At 34.2% G+C, this 20,138-nt stretch overlaps 1 long non-coding RNA gene across 1 annotated transcript in view; it reads right to left on the bottom strand.

Moving 5' to 3' along the window:
- Positions 1-17,518: 17,518 nt before the first annotated feature.
- LOC119642095 overlaps positions 17,519-20,138 on the bottom strand; it is a 6,072-nt gene continuing 3,452 nt past the window's right edge. The window contains exon 7 of the long non-coding RNA XR_005247943.1: positions 17,519-17,780. This is a non-coding gene — a long non-coding RNA (uncharacterized LOC119642095). The remainder of the gene's footprint in view (positions 17,781-20,138) is intronic.

The following is a 20,138-nucleotide window of genomic DNA, read 5'->3' as shown; positions in this document are numbered from 1 at the left end:
GTAGATTTTTTTTATATTGCATAAGAAGGTATAAAAACCTTCGCTCTGAAGCGAATTTCTCCTTCTAAGACCTATCAGAACCATTTCTTATAAATATGTATTTGATTTTTGATTTCGCGTCCAAGTATTCTCACTCGTCCCGTGCACTTAAGGACCTTATATTCAAAGTTTATACTGGTTAGAGTTGTGAAATTGGTCGTAAAGGCGAGCAGACAGCCACACGCATGGCTATGTTGAATTTATTTTATTAATAATTGCAGACTAAATGATGGAATTAATCGGGAACTATGGCGCGTTTATCTGATATATATTCACCCGTAATGGCAGATACGTAAATCTTTGAACTAACTGAGGACTTATCGAATCTCTCTAATAATATTTTACCCCTTATACAGTGTTTTTATTACTGTATAATAGACATACCAAGCTTAACTTAATAAAACATACATATTTGTATATAACATAATTAGCATATATAAAGAATGAATGTGAAGAGGAATAGCAACCGACAAACAAACTTATCTACTAATACATTCATTAATTTTTTGTGCATGCGATACAATAAAATTTGAGAAAAAAATTCAAGTAAAAAATATTAATGAAAGTTTATTCCTGTTATCTGCGGAAGCGGTTAGAAATTGAAGTAAGTACAAACGAAGTCCTCGTGTCAAGGCGAAAACATATATAAAATGTATTTAGGTAATAATTTCCACCTAAGATTTTCTCTAAAGAAACTGGAGAAGAATCGAAGATAAACTAATTATAGCTTGTGCTAAAGTGACATAAAAATTGGATAAAAAGTATAATAATTATTATATATTTATTATATCTTTTTCAAGAATTTTTATAGTCCTACCCTTTGAAAACTTTTAGGTAATTGCAAAAATTCGCGACTACTTTCATGTAAACACATTTTCAAATTGACATGAAATATAAGTATTGCTTAGATCTGACAAATATGGAAGAGATGATGGTTTCTTGATCGTTTTAGCATCGTCTTCTTCTTCATACTTTTGCACATTTTCGTTATGCTATTGTTGAGTTTATAACCTTACAGAACATTTTTATAACGTATTCCTACACACTTGATTTGAACAATTTATTTACTGAACATACTAACTCCATTCGTGATATATCTGACTCATCATTTTGTTTCTGTCATTTAAGAGTGGACGATGATCGATTAACCCTTTCCTGTCAACCTAAACTTTTTAACAAGATTTTTTTGTTTGCTCTGAATATACTGAGCATTTTCTTTAGCAGCAGCCTCTTTTCGGATCAGATTACTACCATGCAATCACGTCAGATGATTTTTATACTATTATTTGCAGGCATCGTTTATCGCAGTGCAAATGGTTGACATTAACCAATCGCTTTAATATCGAATATTGTCTAATTACGTTGACTAAATCGGCGAAAACGCGCAGCATTGTTGCACTATCTGACCTCGAACAGAAAATCATTTCCAATCAATAGGTATAATGAAAGGTGATTCTATCGAAAATAATTTTGGGTGTTACGTGCGTTCGCAAAAATTTAACTTACACTATACCACAAGTGATGCAAGGTATTATTATTATAATATATTTTCATATAATTTATTTATTTACGCATGAATCTCAATTAAAGTAAATTAACAGCCGAATTCAATTGATTCTTATAAGTAAATCTTATACTAATTATTATTCAAAACTAGTATAAAGTGTATAGGGAGAAGTAAAAAAAAAAATAAAAAAAGGAAGGAAAAAGCACGTAGACAGCTAGCACTGAAGCACATTTCGAACATGCATAAGCTTGGCAACCGGTAACAGTAAACAAGACCAGTTAATTTTTGAATCATAGTGAGATGTTAAGATTGCAAGTTAATTTAAATACGACCTATGTCGTGTTAAGCGTAGATGTTTTGATAGACTTTAGAGAATCCGATATTGAGATTAAGTGATGAACATCATTAAGGTTTCTGCAAACAACTCTGAACGGATTAAACAGCTCGTAATTATATTTACTTTGACTAGGCTTAATGAAAATAAAGCGCATGAAGAAGCGATTAGAGACATTAAAGCTTATCTCACGAAGTAACGGGGACGACAATTAACTATCATTAATTAACTTAATTAATAAGGAGACACCAAAAATGTATCTACATTTCTCAACTGACGGTAGGGCTAACAGAAGCAACTTACTTTCATAAGGTGGCAGAAAGATAAGCCCAACCAAAGTACCTCAGGGCAAACAGAAAAAATTGCTTTATTTAGATTCAATCAAAGTAAAGCATAATCAATTGTTGGTCTAGCTAAGCACATGCGTAGCTTTTTTGTAATGTAAGGATCTTTAAGCTCTTTGCCACCTCTTAATAAAACGTAGCGTGGACCTAGCTTTACTTAAATATGACTCAATGTGCAAATTAATCTTTGGTCGAATAGAATCCTTAAATCGATGAGCTAATCTACCGTTTCCAACTTGGGCGAATCGACGACGAAACCGTTGGTATTGAATGATTTCTTACTTTAGAAAAAAAGCTTCTTGCATCTTTTTAGATTTAATTTCATAAAATTTAACGAACACCATGTAACCAAATTATGTAGGTCAATTTGAAGATGATACGATTGCGATTCCAAGGAGAAGGACGAATACTCTTTAACATCGTCAGCGGATACTAAGATCTGGCTACGTGACTGCCTTGAAGAACGTCAGGTTTCACTTGAAATTCGTCCGAACTTAAACAGGATCCTGAATGATCTGTCATGCAGATAAGAGTTTATCAATTTCACAAAGCACAAAGGCGAGACCAACGCTTGAGTTTGAAAATCAATAAGTCATGGATAACTAAGCCAAGCGCTTCACTAAAAGCAGTATATACGACGTCCGATATATGGAGATTTTTCATTCTGAGTTGTCAACTTATAAAGATATTTAGGATTAACAAGCACGGAGGATCTGCAATAATATTAGTGGTTAGTAATTGAATCAAATCCTTGCAGCAGAGCAAGCGCAGTAGTCGTAAGGATAACCAATTTTCATTAATTTTGCGAAAAGTTGGTTTTTCCTATTTTTGTAATATTTAACTCTCTTGTTAAACCAGAACGAGCACTTGCTTCGAAGCCGAGGTTGCTTGAAGGGGACGGATGCCAAAATAGCGAGGTTTAATGCATAATGGACCGGTAATGGTAAGGTTTCAATATTCTCAGCAGAGAAATCGAGCATAATGTCTGAAAGATGGGATTCAGGCTGTAAAATATTGCTTCTGTCAAAATCGGAATATTTATTGGAGGAAGTTCAACGGCCCATCATGCCTGTAAAAAAAATTGTTGGATGAAGCGGATCCTCAGAAAAGTGGACAGCGGCTTACAGCTATCTCCTAGTTAGTCTGCCATTACAGTTAGGAGCACTATTGCATTGAAGTAGATTTCGATCAAATAATTCATTGAAAAACACAATAACCCTATCAGATGTTGAAGCGGTCTGCCGGAATTACCACTGTAATGCCAAGTAACTTGTAACAAATCGAAGTCCCCCAACGCTATGGCTATATCAGAAGGATTAGACTCTTCGGCCACGCCACAAACGAGGGCAGCATGGTTCTTATAAATAAAGATATTCGCATTTCTGGCAATATAGAAGCAAGTTACTTATAGCTGCTTATTGGCAATTTTCGCCCGAATGGCAATAAATTCAACGTCGGCAGAAGTAGGAAATTCAATGAGATAGGACGGAACTGTTACAGATATGGCAATGAAAACAGCACCACCGTTGTGATACAATCGATCATTTCCGAAAACCCGGAAAGAATTGTGGAAAAGCTCCGAGGAGTGTAAATCAGGCCTTAATCAGGTTTCAGCGAAAGCGAAACACTGAATTTAGGAAAGTAGTTGTTGAGTTTAGGCCACTAACATTTTGGTAAGTGAAAGTTTCTGGGCCTGAAGAAACATTTAGTTTCTTGAGGATGGAAGAACTATGAAGAGTAATTTACGATTAACCAACTCAACAAGTATGTGCATATTGATTTGATGCAAATTTGTTTTTTTCTTTTTGTCACTGAATTTAGGCATGTAAAGAATTTTTATATCACTTTATTAATGTTAAAGATATTATACATATGTTGAATAAAAAGTATCTCAAATTCACTGGTAATTCAATATAAAGAAAGATAATGGAGAACTAAGCAAAAGGATTGATGACAGTACTATTTTACAGCTTGACTCTATCTAACGACCGTGCGACTTTAAACTTTACCCGCCGACTTCCACTTAACGACCGATCTTACAAGTTGAATCACCGACGGCCAGATAACGACTGCAATCTTACCCGCCAACTGCAACTTCATAAATGATACTTGTTTCTCTGTGTTTATCTAGCGTTGCTCTTCGGATATTCTATCAGCTCTCCACTTCGCTGCTATGCTAGCCATCTACTCTTTCAGGCACATGACAATATCTTCTTCATTTTGAAAAGGCTTCCATGCTTTGATGTAACCAACACAGGTGGCATTATTACGTGGGCCTTCAAAGTCTGGCTGAAGTGAAGTTAGCCCACTGTAGCTAGCCCACATTTTAGCATAGACAAAAATATGTGCACATATAAAACATACTAAGTCGCTAATTAGGAACACAAAACCAAAAATGCTTAATTATTGCAACTAAATCTCATGCAAAAGTACGTTACAAATACTGAAAGTCGCCTGAGTGGCCGAGTAGGCAAGAGTCTCGACTAGCAACTCAATAGTCGTGGGTTCAAACCTCAAGTGCGATAGAGTTTTTTAATAAAAGCCGATAGCCCTATATGCTAGTGCTTTAAGACTTTAGTCTTAGAATTTATTCTCTGGCTAAATTTATAATAATAATAATAATAAAATACTGAAAGAATGCAATGTTACAATCGTGTTATAACCATTTTTGAACTGCAGATTTTTGATATGTCGCGAAAAATGCTAAAACCTATCAGAAAAACCTAACTTCATTGCCCTGTATAGGGGACATCACCTCGAAATTCGCCAAAAACTGAACCGCTCCATGTTCACAAGACCGCAAAGGCAAAATGTTCCAATAATGTTGCTAATCAAATGTTCGAACTTATATACATTATGTTTTTCTTTCATTTGCTAATGAAATGTTTTTGTAATGTTTTTGTATTTTTTTCAGCATGTATGTTTAAGATTATGCATTATGCGGATATATTCGCATTAGTAACGCGTTTGTTCATACACTTGCTTAAGAAGTTTTGTGTATGGTATTAAGTTGTCGTCATTTTTCTAAATATGAATCGCGTATAATTTGTTGAAAACATTCTATAGGCTGATAGAATATATGCTATGGCAAAAATGTTCGTGTGCGTTTGTGCGTGCGCCTAGCAGTTACTTCACTACCTGCTTTCTCTTTCTCATTATTTATATTGGTAAGAATTCAATTTATGACTTTTAGGTAAGACGCCGTATATTCTAAGATTATGCCACATAACTTATTTTATTTAAAGACAATATGGTACCTAAAGTAATTACAATATAATTACAATGAATAAGTCATATATTTAATAAGTAATTCTCTTAAGTCGAAGATTTTGGAAAACCGTAGAGGAAGCATATAACGATTTTGGGTTTACAATTTCCCGATTTTTTCAATATGTTTTATAAATTCCTAAATGATGAGGGATTGTAAAATTTATAAATTATATCATTTCATTTACATAAAATTCATTTCGCTTGTGATACTCAATCGAATATTATCAAAAGTAGAGTTCAATTGTTTTTGAAGTGCTTTAATATTTAAACGAACAGATATCATTGTCTTATGTTGAAACAAATATCCTTACTAGTGAAAATTGTGACCAGAGTTTTTAGTGGGTTGATGCTACATCAAATTTGGGACTTGGTTGATTTCTGCAACATTTTTTGTAAACTTTTTAAAAATTAAAATTAAGTAAGTACTTTTTGCATTTTATTAATTACCTTAAACGAACAATATAAAACAAATATAGCTGTTGATGCAAATTTGTTAAAATTTTTGTTTGGAACTATAATTCTCATATTCATTAGTATCCAACTTGCTAGAAGAAGGTTAAGAAAGAAATCCATAGATTTTGATGAGTGTTTTGAGCTCCTAGCGCTAGAAATTAACAGTAGGGGCATTGAATTAAATAAAAACTCCCTATGTGTAAAGAGAAATAGCAAAACTTCGTTGCTAAATTCATTGTGTAGGAAATTAAAGAAAAAACCTACTCAAACAAATTATACTCGCTTAATATGGTTTTGCCGCGAAAATTTTGATAAGATCTTAAAGAACTTAAAGGAAAGACGCTCTGATAAACGTTTTATTTCAATTGATGTTAAACATTCCTCCATTAAGTTAAGAGTTTCTCCGCCAAAACCCTCTTCCGTAAACGTAATTGTTCATGAAAAACCAATTCCATTTATCTCAACGAAAACAGTTTTTTATAGAACAGAATCGACAATTGACAAGTTTTCCTTCAAAAAGAGAAGAAGATAGGTCCATAAATATGGAAATGAAATTGTTTGAGACAGTTGCCCGGGAAAACTTAGAAAATGTTATCATCGAGCAGTCAAATCCTTTTGAAAACGCTCATCAAATCTCTAAAGACTGCTCCGAGCCTTTTTATTTTTCCGTACCGTTTAACGCTACGAAAAGTTTTATAGATAATAATGGAAAATTTAATAAAAATTGTTCCTATTTTATAAAGCGTTACTTGGTTGAGGCGATTGATGTCTATAATACAATAGTTAAGTCACAAAGTGAAGATGAGACGATCAGTACGAATGACAATGTCACGTTTTTCGGTTATAGAAATAAAACCTTTGTTAAGACTATAGAGAAATGTCATTTAGAAATTAAAGACATCAAATTCAAAAAAAAACAATTTTGCTCATATAAAGGCTTATTGCTGCAGGAATTCGAGAAAAGATTAAATTTGTTTAAAACACGATATATTCGAGGTAGAAAAGCCAACGTCGGGTCAGCCATTGCAATGCTACTTCAAAACTAGAGGTGTTTTCAATTATAACTTTTTTAAAAGCTCTCATGTGAGAGGATATAAAGGCGTAGTTTTCCGTGAAGAAATGAAAACCATTCTTCCAAAGCAAGCTCGGGTGAATTTTTTAAGTAACTTAGATAATAAAGATTTGGAAGCCTACAATTTAGGTGAAGTTAAGTCTGAGGGCGTTTATAAGAAAATAAGAAGCGAAATTATTAGAGAGAATGACTTATCTAGCGACGATCTGGAGGATTTGAGAAAATGGTATGCAAAAAACTCAACCGAGGAAGACCAATTTTTCCAATATCTTGCCGAACCGTGTGAAGTTGGGCTATTTTCGAGAAACCAAGTAAAGGTGGCAGCGATAGCCAAAAATATTAGTAAAGGAGGTTTAGTATGCCATTTAGATGCGACAGGGTCCATTATAAGAAACATTTATGTGTTTATTATGCACAAATTAATGGCGTTAAGTGAGAGTAAAGAAATCATTTATGCAAGACTAATATTATTGATGTTTTGTAACTCGTGTCGAAAATCTTTATAAAAGCTGGCAAAACAGTATTCTTTAGAATACAAACTAAGCTGTACATATCACAGAGTAAAACAATAAATTGCGTCTTGTGCGTCCATCAACACAAACTTTTCGTTTTGATACGATGACGAATAAAAAAAGGTGCTCTAGTCTCAAAGCACAGTTCTGTCCAACAGCAAGAGAAGAAAACACGATCACGTAAAAACACATTTACAATTCATTGGTTCAAGAGGAACAAATATTTGAGAAATTTTTTTTTAATACAAACAAAATTAAGGCGTATAAATAATGTATGCTCTGAAATTTCTAAAAGATAGGTAATATTGGAATTTAGTGGTGCCATTAATATTGTAAAGTAATATCGTGATTTTACGTTTTTATTCAATTGCTTTCGAAATTAAGTTCGCACCGCTGAATTCTGACTTTTAGGATAGTCTAGCCTTTATTCACAATTCCTTGGAAGTCAATTTGCAAATTATTTACAGTAATTTATATCTACAACGCTTTAGTTCTCGTGCTGCTCTTTCCCTTTCGGATAGAGCAATTCAACTTTCTTGGCTCGGCTGAATTTACCTTCAAGTTCAAGCTGAAGTTTATTTATTCCAATTCAAGTTAAGTATTTCGATTTAAGTACTATAATCACATAATCTTGTTAACGTAGTTTATACTTTATTGCGGCAGAATTTAACTCTCTTATCATTAAACATCAATATTTATATTATGAGAAAAAAGTGATTTCTTCTATATTCCTTTTTTTGTTTAAGTCTAGAGCGACATCTATGCTTAAAAGCTAGGCTTACATCTAAAACTTAGTAGCTAAGTAAATTCGCATTTTTTTCCTACGTATAATTAGTGTGAAGTGTTGTGCACTAAGTTCTCCAGATCATGCGAATTTTCCCTTCTGTGATAGTAGTATAAATTTATTATCTGTGATTGAGAAGGCAGCTGATCAATGCACAATTGTTAGCAACTCGAGCGATGAGATATCATTCGGCAAGCTTTTAGATGATATATTTGCTTGCGTATATATGACGCAAGCAAATTCAAACCAAATGAAATGAATTTAGCTCTGTGAAATTCATTATTATTATTATTATTATTATAAATTTAGCCAGAGAATAAATTCTAAGACTAAAGTCTTAAAGCACTAGCATCTAGGGCTATCGGCTGACTGTGAAATTCAATTTGTGACTTTTTGGGGATTATACGAAACGGTGTTAATAATAAACCATTTTTCAGCGAAATTCGAGGCTGCAAGGGAAAACAAAGGCAAGATTGACGAGCTTTATTGAGCTTAAAAAAGCAGCTGAAGATCGAGCTAGCGGTTGGGAGATAGTACAATTTAAAATTTGTGAATTATATATCTGCAAGTTAGAATCAATTACTATAGGTTCGCATGTACTTTCACCAATTAGTATACACACTAAAAGGCTACAATTAATGTGGAAAATGCTTATATCTGTTGTTTTAAATTATGCATATTAGCGGCTATCGCCTATAAGTTTTGTAAGTTCAATAACATCTCAACCAATTTTATGAAGTAACTTCTTTTTTATAAAAAACGGGGACCACAAACAAAATTTCTGTATAGTGACTTTTACAAAAAAAAAAAAAATTCAATGAATCGAGAACAGAAGAGAGCAGACATGGTTCCAGCAGAACTGATGCAAGAAGAGAGCAGCAGCTAGAACAACTAAAGAATGTCTATATTGAGCTAAAGATGCAATAAGTTCAGCCTAACCTGAACCAAGGGGATCGAATCTACAAAAATGTGACACCTTTTGAACGTTTGCAGGCATCAACGAAATAACAATCAATTCGTTTCTGAGCAGTGTGGAATACCTGAAACGTCTATCAATTAAAACTTTAAAAAAACGTATGACTTAGTGTCTAAATGTCTCGGAAGCATCTTCTAATAAATTTCAACCGACATAATTGTCAAAACTCGTAAAGTAATAGAAAAACAAAAAGCAAAGCAACGGGAAATTTAAACATAGAAAAAAGGAAAACATTAATTTAAATATTTATAACATCTGTATATACAAAGTTTGTTTTCGATCCAAAAGTGTTTAAAAGCACAATTCTATTATCAGGGCCGAAGAACATAAAAAGAATTTCAATCAAAATTTTACGCAATAAATGGCATGAAATCAAGAAAATTGCCTGAACAATAAAACTACTGAACGCTACTAATTGTATACACAGAATATGTATGAAGTGAATTTAATTTATGTGTATAGTCGGTTTGCGTCATTACTTATCTGTCGTACCGTTGGCATGGGCACATCTACGACAACCTTCCTTTCACCAATGTTTAGTGGGGAAAAAAATCTTAAATACTGCCTGCAAAGATGGATCATCATCGAGCTGAGAGTCCTAAGTAGCATGCTGATCATCGTGTTTTCTTTTTGCGGAATGGTATCTGATGGGTTCCGATACGGAAAGTATTAATAGTGTGCCAGCATATTTTACAATCGAGTCATCGGACTAGCTGTACCGTAGATGGGGTTTTTGGGGTTGTATTAGATTTTCTTATACGTTGACATTTATGCAGCTTTTAGGTTAATGTCTATTATTTGCTTGTTTGTTTACTTATATGATTAAGCAAATATAAATATCGCTGAAACTGGTTTTATGTGCCAAAACAAAAAAAAGGACACAAAAAAATGAAGTTGAAACACAAATTATGTATGACTAGAAATGAAATTTTTCTCTTTATTACAATTACAAAAAAAAAAAAACAAAAAGACAAACATTCTGCCGCTTAGACGCGATATGTGTGGGTGTGCGTGTGGGTGACATTAAGTCACAGGTAATACGAAGATTGAACTGACGGTCCGCCTTACAGACGGACTTACAGCATGCTTCACGTTTCGTCCTGTGAGCAAAATACTTTTTAAGGAAAGATACGTCATACATGCGACTGAGCACAGCTAGACCAAAACACAAAGCTCTACTCAAGCATAAGTGGGACAAGGTTCGATGTAGATCGAAAACGGAAATATACAGAACAATCAGTTGTTTAAGGGTGAACACGGTAAGTGAACTCGCTTCAGAAATTCAAAGTGTAAAAGTGAGGAATTAACAGTGTATTACAAAGCAGATCATTTCACAGACTTAGCTAACACAGACAGCTTATTGATTAATATGATAAAAGAAATGACTCAGGGAACGCTACTAGATAAAATTTATGAAAAAACGGGAATTAGGAATAATAGTACATATCATTATGAAGAGAAGATTTGAAGATAGCTACATTAGACCCAAATTTAGAAAATTTTAAAAGGACAACAGAGCAGGAAATTTCTATAACGGCAGAAATTATTATCAACGGAATAGACTAAATAATTATCAGCAGGGTCGAAATCATCAAAGGCGAAATAAACATAAGCAGGGTTCGCAGTTTTCTCAAAAAGGAAACGGAAACTGTAGGCATTATAATAATAATTATCCTAATAATTCAGGATGCTATGGAGGGTGTTATCATTTTTTAGGGAAATTCCAAAGGTTTCAACCGCAGGTAGGATACTCTACGTTTAATGATTCTTCCTCATTTGTATTCTTATTATTAGTATTTCCATTCGTATAAAAACCTCCCTGACAGTGGAGAAAGAATCAGTTAAATTACAAACGGCCAAAAACCAAAATTGTGTTTTGTTTATTACTTTACGACCATTGTTAAAAGTATTTATCGAGAGATCAGGGCAATAAAAGGCAGAGGGAAATTTACAGATAAAGTTTGAAGGCAAGTTAGCCAACATTTCTATTCTACAGAGTTTTCCATTAAGTTATTCTACAAATAATCAAATCAAGCCAAGGAAACTACATTCAATTAAAGAAGTGTTGCTGCAACATCAACACCAACATTACCATCAATACAAGGTGAAGATCAACATAGGGCAAGAATGAGTATAGTAGATGGCTACCATTCTCAGATAACAATAGACTCGGTAAGTCCGGAAATTATTTTGATTTCCGAAACCAGCAAAGACCTTGAAGATGTTTTATCAACCTATTACATATTCTCCAGCGTTGTCGACTCAGATTGCTTAAGTTTCTTAAAGGTCGGAGTTAAATTGGGCAACCAACTCCCAATTAGGTTTCATAGAGAATAACCAGATATGATAGTTTCTTCAAAGTGGGACTCTAGATTATGATCCTTGATATTGGTTTCAAGGGTATTTCAGTGAAGACGCAAACTATGACCTTTATTTTAATGATGGTTTGGACAAAGAACTTTCGAAAATTATACATTTATATTCCCAATCACAACAGATTACCAATTTTTTTTAAATGATAGTTTCAATAACGACGTTCTTGAAATTAATTTGGAGGAGCCAATAAAATAAAGATCTAACTAAATAACAATTAGAGATATGTTTTATTTTAGTCTTCTGGTAGCGACAGCGATAATGATGTGAAAAATAAATTATAAATCTAAATTTTGATCAGTTGTTTTAAACCTTTAATTGGAAGAAGAAGTACGTCTTCAATATTAGCAAACAAAGAAAGATATGGTAACAAATAAGAAACATAACAAATATTTTTCAGGTAATTATTTTAATAATCTCTTTTTTTTAATTTCGTTAATAGTTTTTTCTGCAGACCCTTAATGACGCCTGGAAACCATAAGAACAAGGCTATATAAAAATTGGCGAGTTATCGATTGGCACAGCCTATAAAATAGTTGAGTGTAAAGCAAAAGCAACACAATTTGGAAAGAATATTGCCCTTTATTTGGAATCACCTGAGGGGCCTTACTGTGGTCGTTTCTATCGAAAATCAAAAGGATTTGGCGTCTAAATTGAAAATCTAATTTTTTATTTTATTAAAAATTTTTTAAATAGACTGACTATTTTCTCATCATTAGCACTGCAGTCGGTTTTGTAAAATTGTTTGAGATAAACATTTAAACTCTTTCGTTGACTTTTATATAAACTATAAAGCAAGACAAAGCAAATACTCGAAAAGTATGCTTGGACTTGCTGCTGTTATATGTATATGTATATATGTTATATGTATATGTTATATATATGTTATATGTATAGGTGTCGCAGTTTCTATTTAAAAAATTGCAAAATTCTTTTTTCAATGGTTTTTGCCCAAAGAAACCAAAAAATTCCGCTCATATTTTCAAGTTGAAGTAAAGAGCATCCCAATGTTCTCCTGGTTGATTAGAGTAGTCTGTATTTGCTATTATAAGAGCGGGTTCGGAGCTCACTTTCCGAAATTAGTAGCTGGAAGGACTTCTCTGTAGCGAGGTTTGCCTTAAGTGCTTTTTACATTTGTATCGTACGGATTTTAAAGTGTAATTTTCAAGTTTTTCCTATCTATTTCCAGCATAGCATCGGACTCGCAGTAAACTAAGCAAGTTACGATTTAGGATAATCCACGAGTAAATTTGCCTTCAATGCTTATGTTTCCTTGTCTTAAAATGTTAGCACAAAAGGTTAGTACAATGATCAGCGGAAAGCTTAAACAGTTTCCTATTTATATATGTTCTGGTTGATCTTAATTTTGCTGCTGAATAATCGACTTCAAGTGGTTGAACGCTGCTTTTGTTTGTACTCCAGAGATTATAGTTATATGATTCATAAATAATTGTGCTTCCAATATTTTAAGCAGCATTTCCTTATCAGTACCTTTCATTCAATAAAATGATGATTTTTTTAAATTAAATATAATTTAAATATAAATATAAATATAAATAAATATAAATTAAATTTAAATTAATATAATAAATATTTAGTAAGACTTTAAGTTGATCAAATATATCTTCATGCATCTTTGCTTGCACCAAATAATTCAACTGTATTGCTCTTACCAAACAGCTCAGTTAATTGTTTTTTACCATCATTAAAGACTTCACCGGTACAGTAGTCTGGATACCATTCAGAACATGATAAATGTGTTCGACCAGCATCAGTGCCACAATTAAGTAGTGTTTGCGTGTATGAGCCGTAGTGATAATTGTTTATAATTAAACAAATAAAGTACAAGGAAACGCTTCGAAACATTGAATATAGAAAATTATTAACAACGCTGAACTTATGGTCAGTAAAATCAGAATTATCTTTATTCTTCAATTGAACAACCAACTTTAAATAAATACTGCGAAGATCTCAACATGCATATCCATTACCAACACAGAGAAATTCTATGGAGCTAGGGTTGTCTAAGGATTAAATAGGATTATATGAAACTTTTTCTGTATGTAGAATGCTGCTTTATATAGGATAAGGTGTAAATACGTCTAGTTCGCCGTTCACGCATTTTATATGAGTGCTCATAGTTCCTAGGCAAATATATGCTTTACTTTCTTACGTAGGTTGAATTTTTTCGTGCGTTTCACTTTAGATTTCTTTTGCGCCTGACGAATTGTCCGTTTGGTATGACGTCGTATACTACTTTTTTCAGAAATTTGCAATTTAGATGATATCTTGTTGACTATTTTTTCTGTCAATTTACTTAAATCCTTTTTGCCTTCCTCTTTCAAAATGTGTCTAAGTGGTTCGCGACAGAAATCATTGAGAATAGATTTGCCAGTTTTCACAGCTTGGTCTTTAATCGCATTCAAACCCAAAAGAACCAACAACTGAATTGTTGCTTAATAATGTAACGTTAAAATTCTCCATGTAGGTCATAGCTTAAAATTTATTTGGCAAATGAACTCAAAATACGTCTGTAATAGTTTTAATTTAAAGTGGGAAACGTACATTTTAATAAAGCAATGCACTTAAGATATTTTCACCCTTCTGAATTGAAGATCTCTGAATCAATTTTTGTTTTCCGTCCGCATTGACAACATTTGCGTGTTCTCATCTTTCTCTCAAATTTTTCAGGTTGTTTGCTTACTTGATGTGCCGCGGCTTCGTTGGTTGTCCGGTTAAGTGTTCTTCAGGTGTCATACGAAATACTGTCAGTTTATAATTTTTCTACGTCATTTGCAGAGCACTTTATTCCAGACATACGATCAATGGTTTGTCTAATTGGTTTTTTTAAATAAGTATTTAATCCTTGTTTACTTTTGTTCCTCTTGTTATATTCTGAAAGCGACTTGTTGAAAAATAGTGATATTTTTCTATTAATAAATTGAGTCGAATGTTTGTCATCCATCATTGCAGCGTATGCGTTTGAATATAATAAAATCATTTTATTTAGTTTCGAATTAAATTTATTGAACATTGTCTAACAATATTTCGATAAATCCACTTAATGGCGACGCTAAAATTATAGGCAAGAAGCCACCACCTTTCTACACACGAACCTTTTTTTGGTCTTTATGGTTGCCTTTGGTGTCAAGATGAGTCGACGTTTTATAAAGAAGTCGCTTGACTTCCCTACATTTCGAAAAGGCTGTACATATGTTTGGTTAGAACCATACTGGAGTATACCTCTGTTGCGTGGTTTCTTTCATATAGTTGCAATGCAGATTCAATTGAATCTGCTCAAAGTAATTCTTGCTGTTTGCCCTTAGGAATTTGGGTTGGGATCCGATTGCTTCTCTTCCCCCATATAAAAATAGGTTGCTTCTGCTGTCCTTACCGTCTCTTGAGAAACGTAGGTAAGTTCTTGGCGTTTCCTTTGTAATCAAAGTAATAAATTGTGCTATTGACTCGCCTTCATTACTTGGTGAAATAAGCTTTAATATCCCTAACCGCTTCTCTAGGCAGTTTCTCTTGGTTAAGCTTAGTCAGTGTAAATATAATTATGAGCTGTTTAACCCGCTCAGAGTTCTTTGCAAGAACCTAAATGACGTCTATCACTCATTCTACCGCTTATTCTCATTATCGGACTCTTTAAAGTCCATTAAAGAAACATTGTTCACTACGCGCGATTTACCTATGTCGTACTTAAACTAGCTTTTAACCTTAAAAAGTCGTTAGGATTCGAAAATGAATGGTTGTTAACTATTATCGCTTGCCAGGCTTATGCACGTTTGCGATGGTTTAGGGGTTGATTTGCAATTTGGTCCTGTACCGGTTGTAAGTGTGGCTTTATGCTGGTTGTGTACATGCCTTTCTTATTTGTTTTATTGTACCTATACTAAGTTTTATTATTAATTAGTATAAGTTTTGCTTTAAGTGCCACTTGAACTCGACTGTTATTTGTTTAGTTGAGTTTTATGTATAAGTAGAATTGAAATAAATAAATAAATAAAGGAACTTCAATACCAGGCAAAAATCTTGAAATTCGCTCCTTTAGAAACTTTAAGCCGGTTACTTTGTCGGAATATATGCAGACCCGCTTTCTTCTTCAATGTCTTCGTAAGCATTGAGATGCACATGCAGTTATTGCGTAAACTTCTGCTTGAAACGTTGAAGGACTATGTCCCTTGGACAGCAACCCGCAGCCCCAGTTTTGCAATTTTAGAATCGCCATTTTCTTGATTCTAACCCGTGTTCAAAAGTTTTCCCATCCGAGCCCGTTCTTGTCGGTATGATCATGCTGAACCGGTGAGACAGTACTAGCTTTACAACACAATGGTACTGTACCTTGACAAAGGTTTGATGAAGTTTTTCAATACCCCTAGGCTACCCCTGCGATTACCCGATTTTAATCTGTCGAAATTCGACGGTCAAAAAGCGCTCAGGCCAGGCTCTTTTTCTATACCAATAGAAAGAGGTGTGATGTCCAGCAGCATTTCTTGGGCATTCAAGGGGCGGGATGTCATTGCCAGGGCGGCTCCTAGAATTCGGTAAGTGTTTTTCTCTAGGGTACGCCTGGTCTCTTATTTCCGCATTTCACAGGCATCCCGGAAAATAGGTATCCGTCAGCAGACGACCAGTATCTTTCTGACTTTCTGGATAATCTTCGCTGGGCTTCTTTAGAGTGCACATTCCATTGCTGTGATCTTTAACTCAGACTTTTTAAAGCCGCATTGGTCTTGAGAGACTATATATGTCTTTACAGTACTGCCTCCACGTACCCGCTTCGACCGGCTAAGTTTAGCTTTATATGTAGTGAAGGCTTTCTTGTACTTAACTCATTCACCGGGTCTTGAAGAGTCTGCTTCCACCAAGGCACTTTCTTTGTAGACTTCTTGTAAGTTTGAAAAGATCGTCTGCGCTTCAAGCTCCGCACTTTTAGGAAGTGCTGAGACGTGTTTCTGTTTTTCGAAGTAGAAAACGAAATGTTTCCCAATTCGTACATTTGAAATTTTTGTAGGTTTGCCATGATCCCGGACCACGTACCGTTTCTTTCTTCTATTTCTTTTTATGGTAATTTTCGGTAACGTTGGTGGCATAACTTTACATAATATGGCGCCCAACGACACTCAAACCGACGAATACTTGTGAAATCCTTTCGCTTCAACTGAATTTCCCAGGTAGGAATACCAAATTTTTTGAATTGTTTTCACTTTCGATATAAGTGGGTCGCTACATTCAGTGGCGCTCAACCTAAGTCAAATCAGGCATTTTAATAGTTTTCATTTTTATTTTGAATAAACGTAGGTTGCGTTCCGAACAATAACGCCCAACAAAAGTCTCATCACTCTACAAACTTTTCAAAGGGCTAATGCAGAGGACTTGAATCATCTTATTTCCTGTTCATTCGTGCTACTGTCTCATGTGTTCCCCAGCATTAGCAAAATAGGCACCAAAAATACCTGATATTCGTGTGCATCCATGGGGTGTGCTATTTTCAAAAAATTTTTATTGAATGTCTAAATATGCACAGCATGATAAAAAAGCTTCAGCAAATCATGTTAAGTATTCCGAAAATTTAATTGCAGATCAGTTGAAATGCATACAAAGCATACATCATAATTTAATTGACTGGTTAAAAGGGTCGCCTTTCCTACTAATACCACCACAGTTGCTGTTGCCACAATTATCACGGCGTCGGGCCCGTCGAACTTTTTCTAATAAATGGTAAATATTATTTTGCTTAAATGGATAAAAGCCCGTGCACTTATTATAGCTAAAACAAATTAATTTTTGCTGAGCTCCGTTTCTTTTTTTTTTTTTGTTTAGGCTTTAATGAATAATTACAGTGCGACACCGCTACTTCGTAAATCTACTTTGGATCCCGAAAACGCTTCAAACCCCGTTAGCAACTTCAGGCGGTTAAAATGCAAGAGGCCTACGCCCAGTTAAACGAATGTCATTTGCTGCAAATAGTTCCAACTATTCTACTACGCAAAAATTAAACGTTAAGCGGTTAGCGTTAATAACAGACTGCTTGGCTTTATATCTCTGTGTATAACACGGATGCTTTGCAGGTACACGAGGCCATTTATTAGTTGACGAAAATAACGAAGTGCCTAAAACAGAGAGAGAGAAGCATTATTGAACATTTCTTATGTAATTTTGTGAGGAGCTAAGGCCGTCCCTCCTTTTGGCCTCACAGGTTCTTCGTCTCTGAGAGAGAAGTGCTAGGATAAGTTAGGTTAAGAATAGGACTAAGTAAACTACTAGATGGACGACGGGAAATAAGGGAACTCCAGTCAGAAACAGATGTTTCTGGTTGGGATACGGAAGGTTACCAAAAGGCACGCTTAGCCGGAATCGTAAAACAGCTGGCTCCTAATAGTTCATGTCGAGCGACAGACCGGTCTAGTCGAGTAGGGAAGTCAGAATAAGGGGAGAGCCGAAAACGACAACGCGAATAAGGCAGAAAAGCGAAACTTATTATTAGACAATAGTAACGAGAGTATGCTCTGAACTGGCAAAGCGTTTGTACAATTTGTAGAACCTCGACGTAAATTTATAATTATATGGTCAACGCTGTAAAATGACTAGAACGAGTGAGCATTGATATGGAATGTAATAAGCGTGTAACTATACAATCTATGCTTCTTGCTTTCGTATTGTAAAAAGATTTAACATTTGTTAATGACTTGTGAGCGAAGTAAAAGAATGAATAAACAGAGTGAAAACTTCTGAAAAGTCAAACTATTCTTTAAACATTCTCTCAGTTTTTGTTAAAAATGTAAAAATGTCTATGCAATCTCTGCAAAAAAAAAAACCCAGTTGCTGAGAATATACACAGAAGAAGTCTAGAGTTAGCAGTCAAAATAGTACATTTCAAGAACCTTGATCATTTTGTCGCTTGTACTGTTCTGAGTAATATGAAAACAATGTGAATAGTTCCCATACCTTGCATTTTCTTGACTCTTCAGCAGACTTGCTTTCTAATGCAAATTGAATAAATGCTAAAGTTTACAAAAAAAAAAAAAAAAAAATCTTGTACAAATAAAAGATATACGCGCAAGTATTTTTGTAATGTCGTCGTTCGTTTCAATTCAAGGCACTATAAATGGATTTTATTGCGTTAGTCATTTTTCCCTATTATGAATGCATTATAAATGAACCCCGCTACGCTGATGGTCCTGACCATCCAACGTACACTGCCGTACTGGAATGATATTGTTATTCCACATTTAAAAGAAGGCAAACGTGTCTAAATAGTGACTCATGGCAATACTTTTCGTGTCATCGTTAAACATTTGGGCAGTAAGCTGTCCATTAAACCTTGATTGAATCGAAAATTGAATAAAAAATCTATATTTAGATATGTCCGAGGAAGCCATAATGGTCCCGAATTTACCCGTCGCAAAGCACGAAGTGGTTCAAAAGTGTATTCCTATTAAAAAAAAAAAAAAAATACTTCAATTGAAAATCTTATAAAAGATTGCACAAGCTTGATCTCGATCATGACCGCTTTATTTACTTTCAATTAACAACTATATGACTGAATGCGCTTATCATATATTTTTACACTAAATTCCCATCGATATACGTACTTAAAGCACAGCTTTTTTTCAATTCATTTGTCTAATGACTAACCAAGAGAACTGTTATGATATAACGCGGTCATTTGTGTACAAATTGTGTTTGTATTGCGAGCTAAAAAAATATTAAAATTAAAATAAACCGTACGCATTCTCCCTCGCAAGCAGCAGATGCATCTGCTATTCAGATTGCACAACATCTATTTGAACATTACACGTTACTTTTTTTTTCTCTTATAGATTAATTTCACATATGCGGATAAATAGTGTGGCACTAATTTAATTCAGAAAGATGAAAAAAGTGGGCGTAAACTATGCTACACTCGTACTTGTTTAACAATAAATCGTGCGAACTTACCTTAAAATTATTGGAGGTGCACAAGTTTTGATTCATGTGCAACATTAGAGTTTTGAGCATTGCAAAGCTAGCTTTAGGAATCGTAATCGTTTGTTCTTTCTGTGTATTTCGCCGCATGTTTTATTTTGACATTTTTGCGATTCCGGCTTGTTTTCGCCTTGAATCTTCTATCGAGAGTTTCTGCTCATCACAATCAAGTTAGTTGTACTAGTGTATCATTTGCACAAAGACTATTGTTTTTGTTATACAGCAAGACTATTAAACCGAAAGTAACAGGCTTTTGGAGAATATACTGCGTGGATGCGGGTATACGAAACCGGACAACATAATACAAGAAAAGGAAAGGGATCACAAGTAGCATTTTTTAGCACTTTAACAGAATTTCCGAAGACATTTTCGTTTAACACAATTTGCGGGGGTACTTATTGAAATCAACTCTGTGTTCTCCCCATTTTCAACATATGGTACTTTTTATAAACGATGTAAAGGAAAAAACAAGATAACGGCTTTTAGCGAACATATAAAAATTG

This window comes from Glossina fuscipes, unplaced genomic scaffold (genome assembly GCF_014805625.2).
Source record: "Glossina fuscipes isolate IAEA_lab_2018 unplaced genomic scaffold, Yale_Gfus_2 213, whole genome shotgun sequence".
NCBI lineage: Eukaryota > Metazoa > Arthropoda > Insecta > Diptera > Glossinidae > Glossina > Glossina fuscipes.
This window is presented reverse-complemented; position numbering and strand designations above follow the sequence as displayed.